At 42.5% G+C, this 24,315-nt stretch overlaps 1 long non-coding RNA gene across 1 annotated transcript in view; it reads left to right on the top strand.

The window, feature by feature from the left end:
- The window catches only part of LOC103373475 (uncharacterized), a 50,596-nt gene that overhangs the window by 9,457 nt on the left and 16,824 nt on the right, over positions 1-24,315 (top strand). The window contains exon 2 of the long non-coding RNA XR_521063.1: positions 22,895-22,956. This is a non-coding gene — a long non-coding RNA (uncharacterized LOC103373475). The remainder of the gene's footprint in view (positions 1-22,894; positions 22,957-24,315) is intronic.

Below are 24,315 nucleotides of genomic sequence, written 5' to 3'. Positions count from 1 at the left end.
CGTCAAGTTGTCCATAATCTACCGCTAATCAGATTTCTCCCTTTGTGTTTGTGTCCCAGGGGACTTTAGCCAGCTTGAAGAGCTGTGCTATGAAGGTGTGCACATGGAATGGCATGCACAGCCTTCTACAGAATCTTAGGAATACTTCTATGCACATCCATCTTACTAGTTCTTACAAAAAACAGCATATAGTTCCAACCTGTGGGCTTCTCAGAGCTACTCGCCACTATTGCCTGCTGTTTCTTGTCCTATTCATTCTTAGTGAAAATGCATGCATGTTCTGTCCACAGTTTACTTTCAGATCGTTTTTGGAGAGCTTGTTGACATCAGTACCTGCGTCAAAACGTATTCACTTTCAAATGGACCGTTGCTCATCTACAACAGACGTGAAGGGTTGCAACACTGCTCCCAGCTGCTTATCTTTGCCATCTCCTCTAAGCTCTCCAAGATTACTCATCTCTTCATAATAATCAATCATTGAAATCCTTCAGCAGCTTTTGATAACAGCTACCACAGGTTAGCTGAGCTGAAAACCTGACCAGGCGTGTTCAAAGCAGGCAGACAGGTACTGTAGCTCACTTTGCCTTTATGGAAGAGATCCATGTTTTCTGTGTGTTGCAGACAGTTCGTTGAGGCCTGGCAGAGCTGCTTGAGTGAACAAGTTAAGGTGGCGTTTGGGGTAGCGATATGGAGGAGGAAGTCGAGTTTATTTTTAAGTGTGTATCTGTCTCGTCAAGGCAAACCTCCGTCTTCTGTTCAAGTTAATCATTAATGCTGGATTTTACTGTCTTTCCGTATTTTGCAGGCAGGCAAGGCTTTAAGGAAACATGTTCATCGTTCATTTGCTGCATTTTTCACAACTTAAACCGCTGAATACTGGCTCTTGCATTCACCACATTTTGCAGCTGTGCAATAAAGCATTGCATGTTGAGTCTTTCTATGGAACTATTCGTTATTGTTGTGTTTCTTTGCTCTCTAGTTAACAGGATTTTGTTAGCAGCAGCAGCTTCATCACAGGTCTTTCTCAGTGAACATTGCACACTTTTTCATGTTTTCACAGGGTCACCTCATCAGCAACACAGGGCCTCCGTGGCAAACATTGGCAATACCACAATTAAAACAGTAGTGCAGTGAAAAACTAGTTATTGCCTCTCTGCTGCTGCCCCTAATGGGTGCTGCAGTCAGCAGCCGCTTAAACGTAGTGCACGTGTGTTGGGATGTGAACAGCTGTAGAGTGCGGTGCTCGACTTGGAGCATAGTTAGACACATGTGCATGCACACACAGACGCCAACCTAAACACTCCAGGAGCACGTTAGCAGTGGTGCATGGCTGCTGAGAGCTTGGTTTTCAGTGTGGTGTAAGGAGAGGAGTTTGTGTGAGGTGGGTGCACATGTTTTTGTGTGTTCCTTCATTCGTTTACAAAGCCAGCACGCCTTCACTGTATACTCTGCCAGCCTTCCCTCTTCCAGACATCTGTCTCTCCCTCGCTCTGTCACACACAAATACGCACATGCACACGTCTACACACCTTCTCAGTTAATCCCCTAGTCCATACAAGCAGCAACTTGAAATCCAAACTCCATGTCCCACAATGTGTGCATATGAAAACAGGTAATACACCTCCAAATAAAGTTGCAACTCTAGTCTATACTCTATTAATTGTGTGAAATTTGCTCCTTGTGTCCAGTAAAGTTAGGGAGGTATGTGGAAGTAATGATGTCAAAGTAGATGGTCTTAATATTTACTGCTGCTTTGAGGCTTGACAGAGGGCCTGGTGGCCGTGAAGACAAGGCAGAGGTCATTCAGGTGTTCTTGGACTTTTCCAGCCATCCCAGAACTGTGGCGCCATGCAAAACAGACCAACTGGCCTGAACTCTGGAGAGGCCGAGTCTGGTCAACTAGGGAGGAGAGGCAAAGAGCAGATTGCGAAACATTTTGGAAAATGTGAGTGAGGTGGTCAGGGACCTGGTGGTTACAGATGGCAAGCTTTCCTCCTGCCAGCTGCCAGCTTATCAACTTTAACGATGTGTGTGAGGGATGGCCAGTCCCTGCGCCCCCTGGGTCTCCATGTCCTTCATGCCCGCCAAGGCAACAAGAATGGCAGCAGCACACCAATAAAGCCCCACATGGTACTGATTGAGAAGTATTAAAGTTCCCCTTCACGCACTCATGTTCGCTCAATGATTGAATCATGAACATCAAAGAGACTGGAACAGCACAGCCCGTTTGATAATCTTTATGCCTAAAATATCGTGTTTACTTATTTGCTATTGTGTAGATTTGTGTAATTATCTAAAGAAAAGGTTTATGGAAGTAATATGAATATTAGCCTGGAGCTAAACTTCTTTTCCAATCAACAGTTTTTAAAATTTTGAACTTGAACTTGTGTCTTTCCATGTTTTTACTGGTAAAACCTCTGGTGCAGGGCACTGCAGGGCAAAATCATTTACCAGTCCCCTTCCTACTGTAATTTCCAGCTTACTTTTCCTATCACCATCTCTCCTCCCATGTCCTCGGCTCCTTGACGGAGCCGTTTTGGAGGGAGCTCCAGGGGCAGCATTCATTTAGGAGTCAGATATAAACAGGCATTAAAAAGCAGCGTGGTCTTAATTAGCTGAAGCTGCTCGTATGTTTGGTGCGATTGTGTAATGTTTATATTTCAGAGGGAGCGAGTGACTGAGTGCAGGAGTGAGTGAGTGAGTGCATGCTGTGTCAGGCCACAGTGCTAATCACCTAACCTTAGTTTTATTGCCCTGTGCAATGTTGTAACGATGCTGAGGTGAGATGAGCAGAGAACACTCACACTGAAGAACGGTGGGTGTCTGTCAAGGTGACAGTAATCAGTAATAACTACTAATGCCACCAACTAAAATGTGTAAACAGTTGCCATAGCACCTTTGCATACATGCTCTGTTCTTTGGTCAACATCATACTTACACGTCTAAAAGTAGGTGCCATTGATTTGTCTTTTTTCACAAATGTCTTTTTGAATAATTGTTTTGCAACATGAAACTCATGAACAAGCAGCATTTGTGAGGCACTGTGTTGTTGTGTAGCTTAAGTTGCAGTCTTTGAGCGTCAACTGCCTTTGTGCCAGGACTAATGACCTACATCAAATCTTCGTCAAGCATCCTACTGTGATTATGAAACCAACATAACTGTCTCGCTCATTTTTCTGTCGAACTACCTAGCCCTTACAGTAAAGCAATGACATTTGGCCAGGTCATAAAGGAGCTACAAGAGCCATAAAAACACCTTCCGATGTCTGGGTTTCTGCAGCCAGGCTATTAAGCTGTAAAGCCCTATTGTAAAAATCTAGATTGAACCGATAGAGTCGAGGCGAGAGCAGCAAAGATGAAAAGCGCCTCACTCAGCCATAGTTTCATAAACCTACAGTGGGCTTGGTTTCTACCGGTAAGTACACGGGAAAATTCTTTGAATTCCCCGGCCTCACACCCTCACTCTACTTTCGCCGCCTGGCAGCCAATACTTCTGGCTGCATTGGCTTGTTTGTAGCATGTTTGACGTCACGGAGACTTCAATTAGCTGTTCAAATGAGCGAGCTGTTGTTTTTCCACCTCTAGGTTAAAACGATATTTTACTTTATAGTTTGTACATTGGACTACATTCGTAGATAAGGCAGAATGGTATGTGTGAATATGCACTTTTAACCTTGCACACAGACACACACTAATACCCAGCTCCTGTGTAGGTGGGCCAGATTGCACTGTCTGACCATACTGGAAGCTGGCCGCAAGTTTGGACGCACTGCTCCTCTGCCTTTTTCCTTTGTCCCTCATCTCCTCTATCTATCTTTCTATAATTGTGTCCCAGACACAGACATGTTCATAAATAAACGGGGTGTCTCTCTTTCCTCAACCAGACCCAAGCCATGTTTATGTTCAGGCCTGTGTTGGGGGGCCATCTGGACCACTGGGCCTGCCTCACAACCTCTCTGAGCTCAGGTGGAATCAAGATGTGGTACCAGCATCTGCTTAATGGACCAACACAGGCTTTAGACACAGCAAACCAGCTTGTGGTGATATATTTTTCAAAGTTTTATTGAAGATTAAACAATCTTTGACTCAAGTCCGCCAATGTTTTGGTTTTAACGCATTGCAATCTTAGCAAAACAGGAGGGAAAAAAGGCCCAGATGCAGTTGTGCTTTCAGTGTCTGACGTGTTGTATCTCTCTCGTATAGTGCATTGGTTCATTTTGTCAAATGCTCTACCATTGTTACACATCCCGGCCTTCTTTTCAAGGTGCATATGGTGCTTAAAAAATATTTTCCTTCATAATTACACCAGAACACAAACTGTTCTTTTCGGTCAGTGCAGCTTAATCTTCCAGTTCCTGCATTACTCTTATGCAAGCTGTTTAAGAAAGTGAGAGAGATTTTTCAAGACAGACAGTAGAGGAGATTTCTGGTTTATTTACATTAGCTGGATGTGGTCTCCTGGTCTTCATTTCATTTGGTCTGGGAGCCAGGCTATTAAAACTAATGAACACTTATTACCCTGAGTTGGATCCTGAGCTCCTTGCTAAACATCCCTTCTGTGGCTGTTTGTTTTACTTGTACCTGATTATTCAAACAGAGCAGTAAAACATGTGGCTGAGCCTTTGCCTCTGGCCTTAACAGGTAGTCCCATAAATAGTCTGATCTATGATATGTGATTGGACAGCCAGAGTTTTTATATGAGCAGACACGGGTGGGCTTCACTTTTCTTCACTAATCATCTTGGACTGAACCCAGAATTTTTTTTGTAGCGCATGTCTGATGTCCTGTGGGTTCAATTATTAGCGTGCAACCCATGTGTTGTCATAGTTAAAAAAGAAAACCAAACAACTGTTTAATCCATAGCACATTGTAGTTTTATTCACTTTATAATGTCTTGTTGATGGGAACGACAGATTTTCTTGGTAATCAAGACCGATGCTTTACAAATGTGAGGGCACATCGACCTCCGGATTCCTTTACTAAAACACAGTGTGATGTAATGTGATGTGTAATATTTCTGAAAAGTATTATCTCAGAGGATTTTGTCGCAAAAATGCTTTCAATAGTGTGTTACACCATTACAATTAAAGCTGCAAGTGTGCTGTCCAAGAGGAACATATAGCGCGTACCTCTAAAAAAATAAAATAAAATAAAATAAACATTGTGGTAATTTATATAATATGTTTGTATTTCAGACGCTCTTTCAAGTTTAAAGAAAGAAATCTGCCACTTTTCTCTCATGGTTTCAACACACCAGGATTTGCTTGCTTGATGGGTTTATAATTGTTTGCTGATCGCCAGGTGTCAGATTGAAGATTATAACCACAAGTGACAGATGCACCAGTGTGGATACATAAAATGTGTAATGTGTGTTTGCGCACGTGTGTGTGTGTGTGTGTGTGTGTGTGTGTGTGTGTGTGTGTGTGTGCGCATATGTCCATATGCTGAAGCTGCTGTAGACACAAACAGCATTGTGTCACTACAGATCAGCAGCAGCAGCAGCAGAAAGAGAGACTTAGTTAGCAACACATTAAAGTGTGTATTTCTCTCTCCTTGCTGCGACCTTTGTGTCCGAACAGTTCTGATCATGCTGAGAGGAAGGAAAGAGCCCTTTTTCTTTTGAGAACCACAAGGAGATGGTTCTTAATATGATATGTGCATACGGAAAGCGTGGTCAAATAAACAGCGTGTAAGGTTTCCTGTGTCTGTACCAATCTGTCAAAAAGAGAAAGAGCTCGACTTTCATCCCTCCTCCTCCTCCTTCCCTGCGTTGCCCTCACCCAGCCCCTCCCACCGCTCTGCTGCCCCTGTCATCCCCAGGTGGAAATCCCCTGGAGAGAGAGAGAGTTGGCTATTTCTACTTGTTTTAACCTAATTAAATCATATGACAAGGCATGCCACTTCATGGCTCCTTTGTTTGTCAGATGAAAGAAATTTGCAGCTTTCAGAAAGAGGGCAAATATAAAATGAGAGGCCAGAGTGAAACGAAGTGAACCGATAAGTCTTACACTGAGAGGCATAGAGAAAGAAAGAAAAAATCTTTCCTGTCTGCTTTTCTGTGAGTGACATTATCAGTGAACCCCTGAGGAGGAAGCATATCAACCTTTCTTCTTCTTCTTTTTTTTTTGTTTGCTGAAACCTTATATAGTGAAATCAAAAGGTAGAGCTTCGTGGGCTGCTATGTCTAGGTCAAAGCAATAGTTCTACCACTCTTGTATTACATTTCACTTAACATGCTATCATTGTAGAAATCTGTAATTAAATATAGAACACACGGCACCACACCTATAAATCTAGCACGATTATAAAGGCCTGTGTTGGCTTGATACTCGGACTCCACCTATGTCAGTGGCGCGGCTGGCACTCTGTAACTTTGTGTGTGTGTGCTCTCAGGTTATAGACTATATCAGTCCCTGTTGGAGTTTGGAGATTTCACTACAGCGTGAAACCTTTTACAACCCAACTTTCCTTGTTTGTGCTGAAAATCATAGACCATACTGGCAACTCGGTAAACAATGGAAAGAACAGATTAGAGCATTACAGCATAATGTGACGACAAAATATTTAGCACACAAATAGGCCCTGGGCAACTGTGTAAAGTCACACAAAGAAACAGAGGGCAGGAGAGATTTGTGGGAGAACATGGAAGAAAGAGTTTAGGGTCCTTTGAGTGTCTTAACTGTAGCTACTGGTAGAGGAAATACTGAATCCTCACTGCAGGGGCCTTCCTCTGTTTTCTCCAGGAGAGAGAGAGTGCCTCCGAAGTGCCTGATAGCGCACGTTTTTCTTGGATGCCTCACAAAGTCTTTCCTCCGTCTCTGCGCACATCTGAAGATGTATTTTTGTCACCGAACAGATGACAGGGGTAATCCTTTGGTGTCTTGCCACCCCCAACTGACCGTTTACTTCCTCTTTTTGTTTTGCTTTCCCTTTCTTTCTTTACCCCCTCTTATCAACTAATCCCTCCGTGCACAGAACGGTCAATTAAGAGGCTTAGCTGATAGAAAACGAGACCGTTTTGGATGCATGGAATGTGTGAAAATTCAGTGAAAAGGGGGGTTGTGACTGGCCCTCCAACCAAAGAAAAGAGGGAAATTGAGCTTTTTGGTGGGATTCATTTACTAAAGGATCGTCTTTGTCGCATCTGAGAGGTTAGAAACAGACCTTTGAATAGTGGAACTAAAATTGAGTCGAGAAATCTCACATCCCCGGCTCCTTTTGTTACTCAAGTGGCTTAGATCAGGGATTTTGGACGTCACAATCAGACACTTTTGTAACTGTAGCATTGCATTGACCTTAGCATTCCTGACCTTTGTCTTGGATGAAGAAAAAAAATAGCAACATCTTGAACAGTGTACAGTTTCTGATCTGCTTACTAAGATTAGACACAAATGACCGGGATTATGACGTTGCAAAATGGTGTGGTTTCATATCCATAGAATTATGGTTTCAAAGCTTCAAGCTATCTACTTTAGTTTCATTCAGAAAAAATATATTTCACAAGCCTGGTTTGACGAGTGGAGCCTTGAGTTTTCACTCAACTGTAAACTACTAATACTGAGGTTAAGAAATAAAAATGGCAATAATGAGTAACCAAATAAAAGGTGGGATTTCATTGCAATACATTTCGACTGGCTTTTTATGTGTATATTTTCTTGACATTTTAAAAGTTAATTTGCCAGAATCACTGGTATACACTGCTATGCCTGACATTCATACAGTCAGTTACGACTAGCGCTGATTTTTTTCTTGTCCTTCTCTCACACACTTCTCAGCAGTACAGGCACATCTAATCCACCTTAAGTCGAATGAGTGGCAGGCCATTTCTGCTGTGAATTTTAAGATTCAGCTGGAGGTGAAAGAAATGCTCTCTGTGTACAAAACATAAACGAGATGTGCTTTGGAACAGACTACGTGCTGTGCTGCTCGGGGGGAAGGTGGGTGCTGGGGGGTAATTGCCACATTAAGGGGAAGGAATTCAAAATAAATTTAATCTCCCAATCCCTTTCACCCCACAAGAGGTTTACAGTGAGCATGCTCCGTCTTGTTACGAGACACAAGGAGAGCACAGAGAGAGTGAAATGGAGATGTTGGAAGAAAGAGGGTGAGGTTCTGATTGAGGTAATCGACTGGCTCCTAACCTGGGGGAACTTTAGTGGGAAGGTTCACACAGAAGGAGCAGCTTTAGATGCATTTATATTTGTGCAGCCATCTCTGAGTTGGGTTGTGCTTCGTTTGTGCTTGTGAAGTAGCAATGATGACTTCTGCTGCCAAACTGTGATTTGCATTTACTCTTCTCTGCCAATGCCTTTCCCACAGTGCCTCACTCTGTAGTTGAGCAGTATTATAAAGACACAGGGGCATGTTTTCACCCCATCGACACCAAGCTAGTTGCACAGTCTAGCACCATCTTCAAGAAAATGAATGTTTGAAGTGGAGGTTGGTTGGTCAGCTTGGTTGGAAATTTTCTCTTGTAATACTTTCAGCTCGGGACTTTGTGCATAAGCAGTGGAAGTCACTTAATCCTGTTCTTTTTCTGAGAATAACTTCAGGTGAGTGAATCGCCCAAAGCCACGGTGAGGCTGTGTCAGATTGTGGCTTGCAGAAGCAAGGTTAAAGGCTTGTGGTTTGGGACATATGGTGTGGCATATTTTCATAATGTAACCATTCCTCCTCCTGCAACAACACTGTTAAAACTTTCTGCATGCTGGGGCAAGAATTCAGTCAAGGGCCCTGCTGACCCAGACACAGCAGAGCATAAACAATGGAGCTACGGTCTTGGCAACACACAAGGCGAACACAGACACACAACAGCACACACACTGCCCCACACTTCTTTTGTCATTACCCAAAAGTTGTTCATTTCTCCCAAACTGTGTTTTTTGGGTCCTTTTTATTATTCTTTTTTTGTATAATTAATTCAAACTGGGGTCAATGGTGCATGCATGTGGGCCCTTTCCAGTGGTTTTACTAGTGTGGTCTGTTTACTTGTTCAAATGTAACCTGTGGTTTCTAAGGTGAGTCATCCTGGCTGTTAAGGAGGGACAGTGAGGTCAGCTGTAGTTCTTTCATTCAGTGACATTGATCTGGCTTTTAGATAGTAAAGGTAATTAGGATGGTTGCACAAGCCTATAATTAAAGCCTCGCTCCATGCCTCACTCATGTATATACTGCCTTTCACGTTAAGTGTACATTTCTGTGCGCTGTATGCGACAAAATAATCAAAACGAGAACAAAACACTCGTCATGTCTCGCCCATTCCGTTTAGCCTGATGTCATTTAATTAGCAGTGCCTGTGTTTGAAAAAACGCTTCCTGGCGAAAGGAAGAAATGTCACCTAACCTGCCGCTGGAGCGCAGGAGGATTGACAGCATGATTGAATGGGATTGTCTTTGCTGTATCCCCTCCATCTCATTAGGGAAACACCAGCCTGGATTTCAGGGTGTTGACAGGCTGTTTCGGTGTGATGGGCTGCCCTGTGCATGGACATGCCATCCTTTCGGCTGCTGGGCGAACACTGTGCTCTGTGTTGATGGGGACGGCAGGCACTCAGATCACATTTCCAGCAGAAGCAGGAACTGAGAATTGGAGGGTTCCTGCTACCAGGCCCCTTCTTTCCTCCCAGTCCTACATGGAGCCAAACTGAAACCATGTGTGTTCTCACCCTGTGGACCTCCGCATACAGCTAGCCTGGCTGCCTGGTTGGCAAGTGATGTGGTCTTCCTAACAACATGTGATCTCAGGAAGCATTCAGCTCCTCCCTCTTACCATTGTTATTTGAATCCCTGCTCTGAGTAAATCCACCAGGGTCTCCTGGGGAAAGTGGTAAGTGATTCCTCTCTGTGTCCGGACTCCAAAGATACCCCCCTCCCGTTTCAAGCTTTCATTCAAGGTTAGACACACGATGGATGTGATTGGGGAAGTACAGTAGTCTGTCCCCAGGCCCAAAGGTCATTTCCTGCTGCCACAGGTTAACTAGGAGCAGATTAAGAAAAATGGCTTAAACTCACAATGACAATAGAGGAACTAACCTGCTGATAATTAGGTGTAGTTTCACTCTAATCACATAAACTGATCACTATTAAGTAAGCGGGAAAAAAACATCATAAGAAAAATTTATTTATTTTCTTTAAGAAAGAAACGTGTTATGATACTGATACATTTCTCATCCAAGTTCCTTCAAACGTCTTCTGACACCCTTTTTAACTAATAAAAACTTTTGACTTTTGATATTAACATAATCTTTGTCTTATCTCATCATAAGTCTCATAAACTTGGATTTCAGCACAAACAAACTTTTTTTTATCCTGGTGACTGTGTTGCATTGAAGCTTTTTCAGAGTTATCAGTCTCAATATTTCAGTCAGCAGTGACATGCTCAGGCATGGGAATACCCCTGAGATGAGGTATTTATGTTGATGGAAAGTGAGGGTGTATGAAGCTGATTAGGGTAAAATACCTGTCTCTTCTCTCAATCCTTCCAAATCAGAACGTCTGTTTACAGAAAACACCGACTGATGAAGGGATAATCTGTCAGAAATATACAGTTATGTGCCACTTCTTACTCTGTCTCACTCTTTCTTTCTTACTGACTTCTGGAGTTGTTACATTTTTCAGACTGAAAAAGCCAATTTACCCAACGCATGGAGCTGACTACACATGCAAAATAGAATTTAAAAATGTTTAGAAGTGCATATTCTAGCAGAGCTTCTGTAGTAGCATTACTGCTGCTCCTGTCAAGTCTTTTGTGAGAATGTTCTAGCCTTACGTTTGCGTCGTTCCTTTCCTCTGTCTCATGTGAAAGTCAGCCCCAACCAGCCTTCCACCACCCATTTTTTTCTAATGAGACATGCATTGTAGGGACACCTGTGGGCTGCCATTTCCATTGGAGGGGGCGTGGTAGCATTGCTAGCTTTTAATCGAGACGCGTTGACTAATCACCCAAGGATTAGGCTCTTAGACAAGGCCTCTTTCATTCTGATACTCCATACAGTGCAAAGTCTCTACCCGGAGATGGAGAGGGCGGGGGAGAGAAAATTTTGGGGGAGCAAGGGGGGAGTACAGATGGCATACTGTACCTGGGTGTGCTTCGTTTGATCATGCCTGAGCCCTCTGCATGTACACACAACACACACACACATATACCCCGAGGCTGGATCTTTTCCCAGCTCTCTGACTGGAGACAGCTCTGCATATTTCTCACAGCAACCACATACTGTGCATCAGCATAGTGCATTAACAGTGTGGCCAGAAAACAAAGAAATAAAATAGCAAAGCCTTGCTAATTTAGAAGAAAGACTTTGTACCATCTCACACCTTTAGCCCACTTAGAGACAATCACACACATGAACACACATATATTCATACACAGGTAGACTCTGACTGAGTTTACCATACTGGGAAGTGTCTTTGAGAGTGGGCCTGTATATTGTTGTATGTAAATGAAGCAAAGAGACAGTGTGGCAATACTGCATACAGACATAATTCAGAATGGCATTCCTAAAGACCAGGTTTTAGGCTAAAACTGCATATATGCCGACTTTACATCTGCTGGCCAAAGTAGTGATTAACCGCTTATTATCTGTACATTGTAGAAAGCTTTTCAATCACTGTATTGGAGAGGAAGGTGCACAGAACAGGCTTAGTTTGAGTGTCATGTTCCCATTTTTGAAATCACGACTGCCGTTGTGATAGTCAGGTGCAAATATACTGCATGTACTTTTTTAATTGTAGTGTTCAGGCCCAACTGAAATGGCTTTGTGTGACATCCCTTGAGACAACTACACCAGGCTTTGCACAGCTCCCCTTGGAGCCACAAAAGACTTAGGATTAAAAATGATTTGTTTAATTTTGTCCACTTCTTAAGATCTGTAGGCACATTTTGATGTGTAAAATTGGTTCCTCTTTAAGACAGGGTTTAAGAATTGTAAAAGTATCCTTTAAGAGTGAAAGCTCAGTGGCGTTTTAAAAAACTTTGTTACAAGCATGTGTTTACTGTGCTGAGATGCTGGCGATATGCTCATCAGATTTCTTACATCAGCCACTCTGTATTTTATACACTTCTATATAATGTAACTGCCTGCTACAGTTTGTTCAAGAAAGATCTGTCAAGTCAGTTTCAAGGTCATTGACAAAGAATGTTTTGTTGTTCCAGGTAATCTGCTTTTGGCGTCTGAGATTTGAAACTAGTAAGGTGTGACATACTGCGTTTCTGGATTGCCTCAAAAGCTTGTGAGTTTCAGGTTCCACACACCTATTAGAGCAACCTGCTACACAAGAAGCCATCTCTGAATAGTTCATGGTGCAAAGTAAGCAGAGGCCCAAGTCAACTCTTGTAACATGAAGAAGCAGGACAAACACTTGTCTTTTTCAAAAGCTTCTGCTGGGGTAGCACGTTCCAGAGGTCTCCTATTGTTCCTTTGATTAACCCTGACTGAAGGATGTGTTTGCACTGAGCACACTTTAACCAGCAGTCTGGGATCTTCAGAAGTTTTCCTCGTGTCTGATTTGTCACAGTGACACCTTTTCTGAAAGCTGTACATGTGTGGCAGGTGAGCTTGACTCAAGTGTGCATTGTCGGCCATATTTGCTTAGTGCTTTTATGTGTTCTTTCAACCGTGTACTCTTCTCAAGTAGTCCTGGCTCAAGCAAACATGAATGAAGAAACCTACAGGAAGAAGACATCATAGTTAAACGTCAGGCTCCCAGAATCACAGCCTGCTTACCTGGAACTGTATTAGAAAGTTGTATTGTTTTTTTTGCACCATTCAGCTTATCAGATTCCATTTCTCTGCACTATATTTGCTCTCGAGTACATACGGGCCCTGTTGTTTGTGTAGTCACAGGAGCAGCCTAGAAGCGGCTGCCAGCCTGGCTCTGCAGGTTGTGGGCTGTTTCACTCAGCTAATGTGGAAATGATAACAAAAGAGATAAATTAAATAGTACTAAAGCATTTGCGGTTTGGGAGATAGAAGAGTGAGACATATTTTACAGAGAATGGGCGGTGCAAGGTAAGAAGCTGAGGCTGCAGGATATGAATAGGTGTGTGTGTCTGTTTATGTATGTGTGTGCGTTAAAAGGCTGTGTTTACGAAGCACAGGGCTGGGAACTAAGTGTTTGGCCCTCCAGGTGTGTGTGCCGGTGGTTGTCAGGGCTTGTGAGGCCCGCTGCGGAGGTGGCTACGTGACAGTGGTAATGATAGGTTGTGGCGGGTGAAGACATGAGTGTATGTGTGTGTGTGTGTGTGTGTTGCTTCAGGCAAGTGTTAGCTTGGCTCCTGATGACTGACACACACACACACACACATTCACACACACACTAGCACAGTCAACAATGCACCTTATATCAGACTTCACATCCCACGCAGTGCGAGCAATTAGACGCATGACATCAGGATGAGTGAGCACTTGCCAAGTGAGGAGGGCCGAGCTCCACAAGTCGGGGGGTCAGATAATCCTCAACCCACCAGCTCCATCTGAAATGCAGGCGCTCAAATAAGGTGACAGAAAGGGTCAAGTTCAGGTTGAGCTGTAATTTGGCAGCAAGGGTCAAGTGCCTCCTGTCTGATGTGTTCACTTTACAAGGCAACAAGTGTGTTTAGCTCTTCAGGGTGCATTTATATCAAATAAAGACAATTTAATCAGTCCCAGAAATATTTACTTGTTGGTTTAATTTGCGCAAATGAGAAAGAGTGGACTTCCGCCTTCTTTGCAATTTCCATTGTGTACAGTTTGATTTGTTATACATAATACAGAAAACAATTCAAAAACATTAAACTGAAGACAAGCTTAGCAAATTTCTGTCCAAAAGTAACTAAAAGTAAGCCCAGTTTTGCTTGTTGTTGTTCGTAAGAACCTAAGCAAACACAATAAAAATAGGCTGCCGAAAAACTATGGCTTAGAAAAATAGGGTGACTGTGCATTAAACAGTAGACACAGTAAGAAAATTCAAGGAATCGGGAAAGGTGTGCCTCCAAAAAACTCACCTACGAGGTTGCCCAAGATTATGTTTTCACTGTTCCGTTTAAGGCAACTAAACAGATTATGTGGACCTTATTTTCTCTACAGCTTCCATTAAAAAGGTAATTTCCTGGAGTAGCAGCTACATGCTCACAAACAATGAAGATCTGCAAGCTCAGATCTGCAGATGTTTAATGACAAGAACATACCTGGAGCTCATTAAACAGGATATTCACAGCACTGCACTCTCCTGTCATTTACTGTAATGTGTAAAGATAATAGTCCTGTTTGACAGAGATGCTTATTGTTGTGGCTTGCAGCGAGGCCTTGTATCTCGGGGAAACAGAACTGGCTGCGGCTGGCCGACCCACACAATAAAGCTCTCAGGCGGACTTTTCAGTACCGGGGCATTCCGCAATGGTCTTACCAATCTGGCCGCATCCGTTTGCCCCATTCTGTGCTCCTCTGTTGTGCCGTACCGCAATATGTGAACAAACACACACACAAACACACACACAGGAAGAAGAGAGAGAGGAGGAGGAGAGACAACAGGCGAGCTATTGTCTTGTCTTACATAGAATTGGCTCACAAATACTCATGTCTGCATGTCTGATCCTAAACTTCGAGTTGTGGTTTCCGACAGTTGAGCTGCTGTTGCTTTATGTCATGACGACTCTTTAACATGTCAGCTACCATTTATCCTCCAAATAGTAAGATGCGTGCATATAATGACACAGGTGACAAATGATTTTCAGAAAGTCCTCAGTTATCTTGAAAATGGCAACTTGCCACATACCATGCTCAGGGGAGAAGTAATAAAATAATACTCAATGACAGATGAACAGTGGGAAACCACTACTTTGGTTTGGGAGCTTTTGTCCACAAAGATTAGACACTATTGTAAGGTGCATGTGTATAAGTCCTTGTGAGATTATTTTTCTATTAGATTTTCTATTCTGAATTAGACTCTAATGGGCTGAGTTCAAAGACGTCAAGAGGATATTTCCTGCTGTCTGAGGGCTTAGTGCTAGTTCAAAGAAATCCAACTGTTGACAGCAGCTGGTCTTCTCAGGAGCTCCAACTTTGTCCTACTGTATAAAGAAGCTACTGCTTTAGTCAATCCCCAACAGTATCACAGTATACATCCCCCCGTGCACTGCAGTAGAAAGCTTTATGCTTTAGACAGTATTAAGCTGTCTGGAGAGATATCAAAGCGTCCTTCCTCCATCCTTGACTTTTGTTGTTTCTCTTCACTTCATTCCTTTTTCCATTCCAGAGACAGCAGTGCCCAGAGGCGGTATTAGTGCTTATATTTGTGATTTTGTTGGCAGAGGAACAATGCTTTAGTTTAGGCAGTGCATTCCTGATTATTGACACACTGTGGTATGGAGAAGGATTAGCGAGTGCCTTGGCTTTCTGATACTTCAGCTCGAGCTCGTGAGCAACACCTGGGTGTATCCATGACAACAGGCATCACAATGAACAGTGATTTCGCCACCAACCGGTTCGACAGAGAGTCTTTGGCTGCGCTTGTGAAAGGAGGGTCACTCAAGAGAGGTGAAGAGGGAAATGTTTGTTTGACATTACTGAATGTGGCACAAAGTTAGTCAATGTAAAGGTTTCTGGCAGGTAAAAGAGTTGAGCTCTCTTTACTCTTAGATGTCTGTTAGGAATCCACGTCATGGTATATCTAAGTGCTAAAATGAAGCCAGCTGGACTTATTCTTAAGTTAAAACCATAAAATATTTTTTGTTTTGTCACAAATTCCTATCCTGTGTTTGCAGAAGAAATAGTTTTGCTGGGTGTAGATGCTGGTTTATAGTTTCTGCAAGAGGAGCTCTACCCATTCTGACAGCCCTGATTACCTGTGCCCTGCCGGCCCACATGTGGTCTGTGGTGAGATAGCCTGATAGCTGGGACTGAGGCAGCATTGTTGCGAACAAGCAGCTTGCTGAGGGTCTCCTAATGACTTTCTTCTCAATCTTATCAGTACAAGCCCCCAGGACCCATATCAAGCATCCTAGTAAAGACTTCCATTGACATCAATGCCTACTATGACTGTATTTGATTCTCGGGACTCTGCTACTCGCTTTTACAGACAAGCGTTAAGAATATGAAAACATGTTTTGTCTCGCATCAGTGACAATTTGAACACACTCTAGGTAAGTACTGGATGTCATAAATACTTCTGGAATCACAGTCAGTTCAGTCACATTGTTGATACAGTAACATTCACAACATAGACACAGATTTCAATGATTTTGACATAAACTCTGCTTGTTTTAATTTAAAAAGATCCTTCCCAGTAATAGTTCAGTCTTGGCATTTTCCCAGGAATATTCTGGGTAGCAACAGTTCAAAGTACTGCAATTAGTCGATTGCGGTTGCAATCAAAAAAAAAAAGAAGTAATATCTTCATATAATTCTCATAAATGTAGATTTCGATAAGTTGTTCATTTTGCTTTTATTTTATAACCTTTTATTTACAATGGAACATGGATTTTGAGGATTTCTTTCAAGCTCTACAGGAACAGCTGTAGTGGAGTCATGGTTAAACGTCCACAAATTAAGGTCTTGGCATTTAATTACTACAAATTACTAAGTGTCTTTTTCTGAGTGGAGTACGAACCTTGAGAGTAAGCCAATAGATATCACCGCCTGTCCAGAAGAAAACAATGTATCCACATAAAGTTACTGTCTATACATCGTAGAGGTGACTTTAGTCTACAGCAGAAACTTTATCTCCAACTTGTCAAACTCTGCACTGATAAGTGAGGTATTTAGGGCGTTTGACTACCCAGTTGCTGTCTAGTTAGAGACCAGACAGCTGACAAATATGCCAAGTGGAGAGAAAAACTCTTTTAAGTCCATCTGAGTCACTGAATGTTTCCAGCCAACTCACTGTTAGCTCACCTGGTATTCATTGTAAAATAATGATTTCCACTGTTGATTTTTTTTAAACAGAAAAATGTGCACAGGTGTTCAAAACCTCAAGTAACTCAACCAGTAATTACACGTCAATAATCTCCAACAAAAGTCATTTATTCCTAATTTCTTTCTTCCCAATCGTTATTTTTTCAACAAAGTAATACGTGGAAGTGGAGAAATGCTCTGACACCTTGATAAGGTCATCTGAGAGTAGGCGTGGGCAGCCGCCAGATTTAGCTCATAATTTGTAAAAGAAAAACAAACATGAAATGATCTTCCTGATAGCTGAGATGTCAAAGAGAGACATACTGCTGTGTGACTGGAAATGAGGGTTGAGTGGAGTGGAGTGGAACCGGACCCAGCCTGCTCAGGAGCCCTCTCACTCACAACAAGTGGTTTGGTTTGGCACTGTCCCTTTGTTGGCACTGTCAGGTTCTCATACCTATTATTGTCGACGAGCAAGCATCACGATGACATGTCCCGTGATGCCATTGGCTGGCACTGTGTCACGGTCAAATTATCACCTGTTTTGCGTACCTGGCATGATTCCAGACTTCTCAAGTAAAAAGTTTATTTTTATCTTTTCCACTATAGCATAGTCCACCTGTGCTGTTTAGTTACTTTATCAGTGTGACATCACTAACATACCTGACGTGTTTTCTCTGGGATCCGCATGAAAAGTGTTGTTTTTTTTGTGAGAATGTTTTTTCTCAGTCATTCTTTCATCCTGGGTGTGTAATTGATGTGTTAGCCTTGTCACGTTGATGAGGAAGTTTTGTATATTTTTCTTTTTTTTTCTGATGGCTCATCCCTGTGTGGAAACAAAATTCCCCTGCCAGTAATGAAGTGTTGCAGGCTTTAACCATGGTCCTATGGTGCAAGGCAGCGTGGGAAGTTTGGTGAACTTCCTGACCCCACACACCACCACAGCACATTGACCCTCATCACGTGATAAAGGAATGCTCCTTGCCTTTTGTTTTAACATCCACGGCACTCATGGAGTTGAGAGCAATTTTGCACACTATAGAATGATCACTAGCTTGGCATTTTGCCTCCCCATTCTCCTCCAGTGTTATTCTCAAACAGGATTTGCGGGCAGCTCTCTCCTGCATCTTTTAAATCACTTCAAGCGCTACTGAAGCCTTTTTCACCCAATGCAGGCATCCAATCTAATGGCATCATTTGGGCTTGCACACATCGAGAGAATCAACGCCTTTTTTCTCTATGCCTAAGTTTTTGTGAACAGGGGAAAACAAAAGGCTGGCTCAGTGAAGCGCATCTCGGCTGGCGGGTTGAATAGAGGGGCCCCTTTCATGGCTGTTTATGAGCACCCCTCTTCAAAAACACACATACAAATCACATCCAGTTCTCCCAGTGGCTCCTCTGATACGAGGATGATGGCAGGGAGGGGAGTGGGGCTGGAATCTCGTAGTGCCTCTCTCTCCTTTTTCTGTTCCAGTTGGTGTATTTCCACCAAGTGTCACCCCAACTTTACTATCTCATCCATCAATTTGTTTTCACAATTTGAATCATGTTACATAAGAGAAGTTCAAGTGTCTCTGCTGAAAAAAAAAAACATTTAAAGGTTTTAAATAACAGATGCTGGACAGCAAAAAGGGCACAATAAACCGGTGTTTTGTAAGATACAGTTTATCAAAAGATCACCTATCAAAACTCACAGAAGGAAAGAGACTACCATATTACAACTTCAACTAATAATCATTTTCATGAACAATTTTGTTTTTTTTTGTGATTTGCAGTTTAGTCTTTAAAATGTCTATCACAATTTCCTGAAACTGGAAGACCAGAAATCCCCCAAATATTTATTTTCAATAATATTAAAGTGAGAAAACATGAACTCTCCACAATTCTAGCCACTGAACTTTAGTTGTTTTGCTTTTTTTTCTTATCAAAAAATGATGTGAACAATGAATGAATTTTGAAAACACAGTGCGTGCAAAGTACTTTATAGTTTTTTCCAGCTTAATTTTTTAAATCTTTATAAATACCACAGTAGATTTGCATCAAGTTTCATTCCATTTGAATATAACAAATGATGTCCAGAGGGGACACTGTGCTCCTGTTTACCTCCTGGAGTGTGTGACTGTGTACACTTGCGCATAGAGAAAGACAGACCTGTGGATACATGCCTCTTTCTGCGGGTCAGAAATGAAGGTCAGGAGAGCTGACAACCTTTTAACAAATTGCAAGTCATCCCACCATAAAGTAGATGTTCTTGCAACTACCTTTTTCCACTCTATGTCATATCTTGTTCAACAGGTAGGGTTTGATGGACAGGAGGAATGCAGGCTGAGAGATTTGTTTTGTAATGGCAGGCCATTCTTTGGGTGTTCTTAAGCAAACAGAGTGGCGCTATGTCCTGTTTTTACGGGTTTCACACGTCACTGTTCAAACTCTCAAACAGGCTGGTCCCCAAGAGTACATGGAAGAGAGCAAACAGTGTTCTAATACTTCACCACTCTGACCTTCTGCTAACTTGATACACACATAGACAAACACACACACACACACACACACACACACCTTTTACCAGCACAGTGCAAGAGGATGTGTGAAATGGTTTTTTAAATCCTGGGATTATTAGATAAAATAAAGCAACAAAGACGCAGATATGTTGACGCAAACCAAATCCGACTTCTGTTTCATATCAAAGTATTTAGTCTTTCAGGATAAATAGTGTGAGCATGTCGATCCTCCAGATCTCACTGCGCAGTTCAGCTCAGTTCTGTCCTGCATTTAAACCACATTCAAAATTACGACCTTTTGACTGCAGTTAAAAAAATGATTTTCCATTGTGTTCATGTAAGGCAACAGCATTGTTTTTTAATACCCCACAGGCCTCACGAACATAGGTGGTGGTTTCTGTATGTCATGTTAAAGCAGCATGTGAGTGCCCCGTTACGACTGCATGTGCTTGACCTAATTGAGTGCTACTTTAATGTGCATGGGTCAAATGCATGGAAAAATGGTGGGAATTCTGTGGGAAACTTTGAAAGCTCATAAAATGATGGATTTTCAAGTACTCCCTTAATTCCAACAAAATGTAATGAAACAGTGCAATGTCTATTTTTATTAATGGCACGGAAAAATATCGAGAAAACATGTAGTGCTCCCCGGGTAGTGCACAGTGCCTTGTGTCTCAGCCCGATTTAGTTTATATAAGCATGTGTGAAGTAGTTAGGTGCGTATGTGTCTGGACTTGTGTGTCACTGCAGTGGGCCTTTACAATTCTGCCAAGCTCCCTGCCATGTTTTTCTTCTACACAAAAATAAAGGAATCCAAAAAAAGAAGAAGAAGAAAAAAAAAACACCTACTGCTTCTATAGATCCCTGCGCAATCCGCTCTTTGCTGTTCTTTTCTTTTCCGCTTGTTTTAAATCTGTCTCTGATATACAAGGCATTCCTTTGTGGTTGTGTAACATGATTGGAGGCGAACAAAGAGAGTAAATGAGACAGAGGGAGATAGAAAAAAAAAAAGAGAGAGAGAGGAAAATGGTTTGTCTTGCTGGGTTTCACGTCCTACTGTGCGCTCATATTTCTCAACCGGCTTCACAGTTGTGGGTATGCTGGCTTATCGTTGGCCTCCTCAGCTCTTTCCGTCATGCGTGGCCTACCTTAATCTCTCTTGTGTACTGTAAACCGCACCTAATAACCCTGCACACGATTAAAGCAAACATCTTAATAACAGCCTCCCTCATTATCAACTCACATTGGGAAAATGAGTGGTTCAACCTCACCTCTGTAATGTGGCTCACAAATAAGCCAGAGAACAAGACAACCTGCTTATTTGGTGTTTTCCAGAAAAAAAAAAAAAAAAGGTAAGTGTTAGCATGTGAATTTGTCAGATTTTTCCATTTTAAAAATCTGAGAAACTATCAGAATTGTTGGCATTTTATATGAAGTAGTTGTTGCCGACGAATGTGCATAATTCTAATTGCACAGACTCAAAACCAAGAGCGAGCTGCAGGACTGAATGTGGGGCGTTGCTCTAGAGGGTGCTGTTTACTGAGGAAATGTGCTTTCTTCCTCTTTTCCTCCCCGCAGCCCTCTCAAAGTGTTATTCTTTAGGATTTCTGAATATACAATTTTAAACATATCCCATCAACAAACATGACATCTTAAATTAAAAATGAAAAACATAATTCTGTGCAGATATTGCTATGAGTAGATTGGTGAAAATGTCGATGTCAAATCAGTCTCGACTAAGGAAATCAAGGAACAGTGAAAAATATAACAGGAGACATTTATCTTAAAGGAAACATTTTACGGTCTTTAAAAGAATGTGTGGTATTGTGCTGCGAGGCTTCTTTGACATGACATTAGGCCATTGTAATCCCTCGATGTGTGTGTTTGTGTGTGTGTTTTCCCTACTTGTGGATCACACTCATGCACACACACACACATATAAACACATGAACGCCCACAGATGTTTACACAAGTTTCACGCAGCCAACAACAGAAGATGACGAGCTGTCAGTCAGACCTCCACGGGCAGAATGGAGACGGGGAAGAATGCATCCGTGGTGATGGTTACACCTGTGCTGTCTGTGATTTCCTGCGGCAGTATTGCAGGGTGTAATCCCTAACATCGCCCGTGTTTATGCGTGTGTTTTAGTTACAGGCCTGATACGTGCATGCTTTTGAGCTTAGGTGGGACTTCTGCTTCACTTACTCTTCAGCTTGGCCCAGGGGCATCCTCCCCCAGCCTGCCACACACAGGCTCATCTGCAGTATGCATGGATACAGTAAACACACACTGTGATATTTTCTTCACTTTATGTGCACACAGTAAAGCATACATGCACAGAAAGTGAGGAAAAAGGTTTTAGCTTCTTGTCAGTGGCAATTAGTAAATATCAAACTGGACACTGTGTTCTCTGTAAACTTCTTATGTAAAAGATAATTTATGTCCAAACTCCGTTCTAAATTTAGAAAGCAGAAAACTATATTTTACAGTTGTTTTGGACCTGGATTGCCATAATAAGATCATTTACAGGAAACATTAAATTGTGGCTGTTTCCTTATGTACTGAGTATTTGAGGAGGTCTCTTTTTGTTGTTTTATATGGTTAGTGTTTCGTCACGAGTGACGCCGGCAGAACCACTGAGGTCATGAATGGGGAGGAGAAAGTTCCAGTGCCAGCAGCTGAACTCACTTTTTATTTTAGTGAATATGCTAAATTTAGAGCTCGGCTGCAGCCAAAACTTTGGCCCAAACTCCCTGAATGACACACCTTTCGAGAAGTGACTCTTAACATCTGCTATTTTTATCATAATCATACTTTTTCCCCTTGTTTTTGTTCTTTTCTCTCTTTTTTTCTCACTTGCACGCTGTAAAAGTTGTTCTGTTTTTCATTTATAAGATTTGTTGGGTGGATTATTATTAAGAGGATCCTAATTCCCACTAAAGGAAGGGCATGCTTGAGCAGTGTTTTTGAAAACACTGTGCTCTGACGTGAGTAAGACTGGAGAACCAGTAAAAGGTCCTCTCTGCTAACACACCCTCCGTACACTGCTGCCCAGTTAAGGGTCTGTTGTAATGGTGACATTTCAACCTCTTCAAAGTTAGACGGCCAATTGGATAATGGGATTTGGTTTGCCATTCTGGGGAGCAAACCAAGTTGTGACAGTGCATAAAGTTATGAGAACTTCTGCTGACTTAGACAAAACCTAACACTACGTAAAGTCTGGCTCATTATAAGTACAGTGTTGAAGCCTTTGCGGTTCTTCTTCTGTATGATGTGACATTGATGAGATCCACCCATCGCTCATCTGTTATTTCTGTCTCTGGTCCATTATGGACGGCACCCTGCTCCACTGTGAAGTGGTCAGTGTTATGGAACTCTGTCCTGTGGAACCATTTTTCATTCATACCTCATATTACATCCTGTTACACTGTTTCACCAAATTTAACCCAGCTGAACAAATGGAGAATAACTAGTTAGCATGTACAGCAGTGACGTTTGTCCTCTTCTCATTTTTTTATGCAGTGAAGGAATCCAGGCTCTTCGAATGAGATGTCGACCTTTAATTGCTTCCCAACGATCTTCTGGTGAGTTTTTAAAGATACTGCAAAATGTCTCGTTTTGCTTGTGGTGTTTGGGCGTCAAAGTTGTTTCCTGTAAACCTTTGCTGTGTAGAAACCTCTGCTTAATCATGTGTCCTTATTGGGCTACATTAGTTGCCATAGAGTGATGCTATGTCCCCTCCAAGCTTTTGTGTTCAGTAGTGTTTTTGCAGTGCTTTGCAGCTTTTGTGGCTCACCCAGATGTGCAATACGTTCTGGAACAAAGTGGATATATGCCAGAGACTTACAGTGTTACTGTGGTTTAAGGCTTATAAAACTGACGCAACTCCTACTTTTACTGTTGGCGCAACTGGTAGCCAAGTGTTGTTAACTATTTAACTTAACATGAACAACTGAAACAGAATTTACTGGGTGATGTTTGTTGTGGTGTACTTAAATGATTGTTCTCATCCTCAAAATGGCATCTTAACACAGATCATTTAATTGCACTGCTTTGCAAGGGTACAGCCATCAATACTGTTTTGTGACTGCACTGTAGCCTGCAGTACTCTGTGTGCTTAGCCACTCTCTCACAATCCCATCAGGCCCCCTCCTTCCTTCACTGGTAGCCCCTATCCCTTACTCTCTCTTTCAGCTGGTCCACTCTCTACCCACCAGTGTTTGCCTGTCAGTGTGTCACCCCAGGGTGATGCCCCTCTCTCAGCCCCTTGGGGCCCTTTTGCCTCCGCAGCACCCCATGTTTGCCCAATCATTTGGGAGCCGGATACAGGGATGAATTGTTAACTACAGCAGGTCAGCCAGTGCCCCGCACCCCCCAGCCCTCTCTGCTCTTCCTCGACCTGCTGTTGACTCATCTCCATGGCAATGGGGCAAGGAATTTGTTGTTTTTTTTCTCATGTGTCCGCTGCCAGCCAGCTACTCGCCACCCTCCGCCGCTACCGTTTCCTCTTCTCTTCATCCCCTCCGTCGCCGAGCATCCAATCAAAAGGCAGCTGGAGGGAGTCACATGGTCAGGAAGTGTTGAGGGGTGCATCCCACTGTGTAGAGTGATTCTGTCTCTCGAGTTTTGCTATGCTCTGCTCGGATAGAGGGCTTCAAGGGAAAAGTGTGTGCCATTTGTTTGGTAGAAAAGTAAGGACAGTCATCAATGATTTCCTGACACAAAAGCCACTTTTCAACGTTTTTGCATACCATCCGAAATGGGTATGGACAAAGTAGTTTTGAGAGGGCTACGTTGTTTCTAGGTCCAGATCTACATGTGCAACTTATTGTAAAATGTATTTTGGGTAAGCTGCTTAAATCCTCCTCCTGCAGCGATTGTGATAGCCTTGGTTAACAACATTTTTGTTTATGCTGTGATTAAGGGAACCCTAAACAGAAGAG

Source organism: Stegastes partitus, unplaced genomic scaffold (assembly GCF_000690725.1).
Source record: "Stegastes partitus isolate 25-593 unplaced genomic scaffold, Stegastes_partitus-1.0.2 Scaffold38, whole genome shotgun sequence".
Lineage (NCBI taxonomy): Eukaryota > Metazoa > Chordata > Actinopteri > Pomacentridae > Stegastes > Stegastes partitus.
The sequence above is the reverse complement of the archived record's forward strand: the minus strand, read 5'-3'. Positions and strand labels throughout refer to the sequence as shown.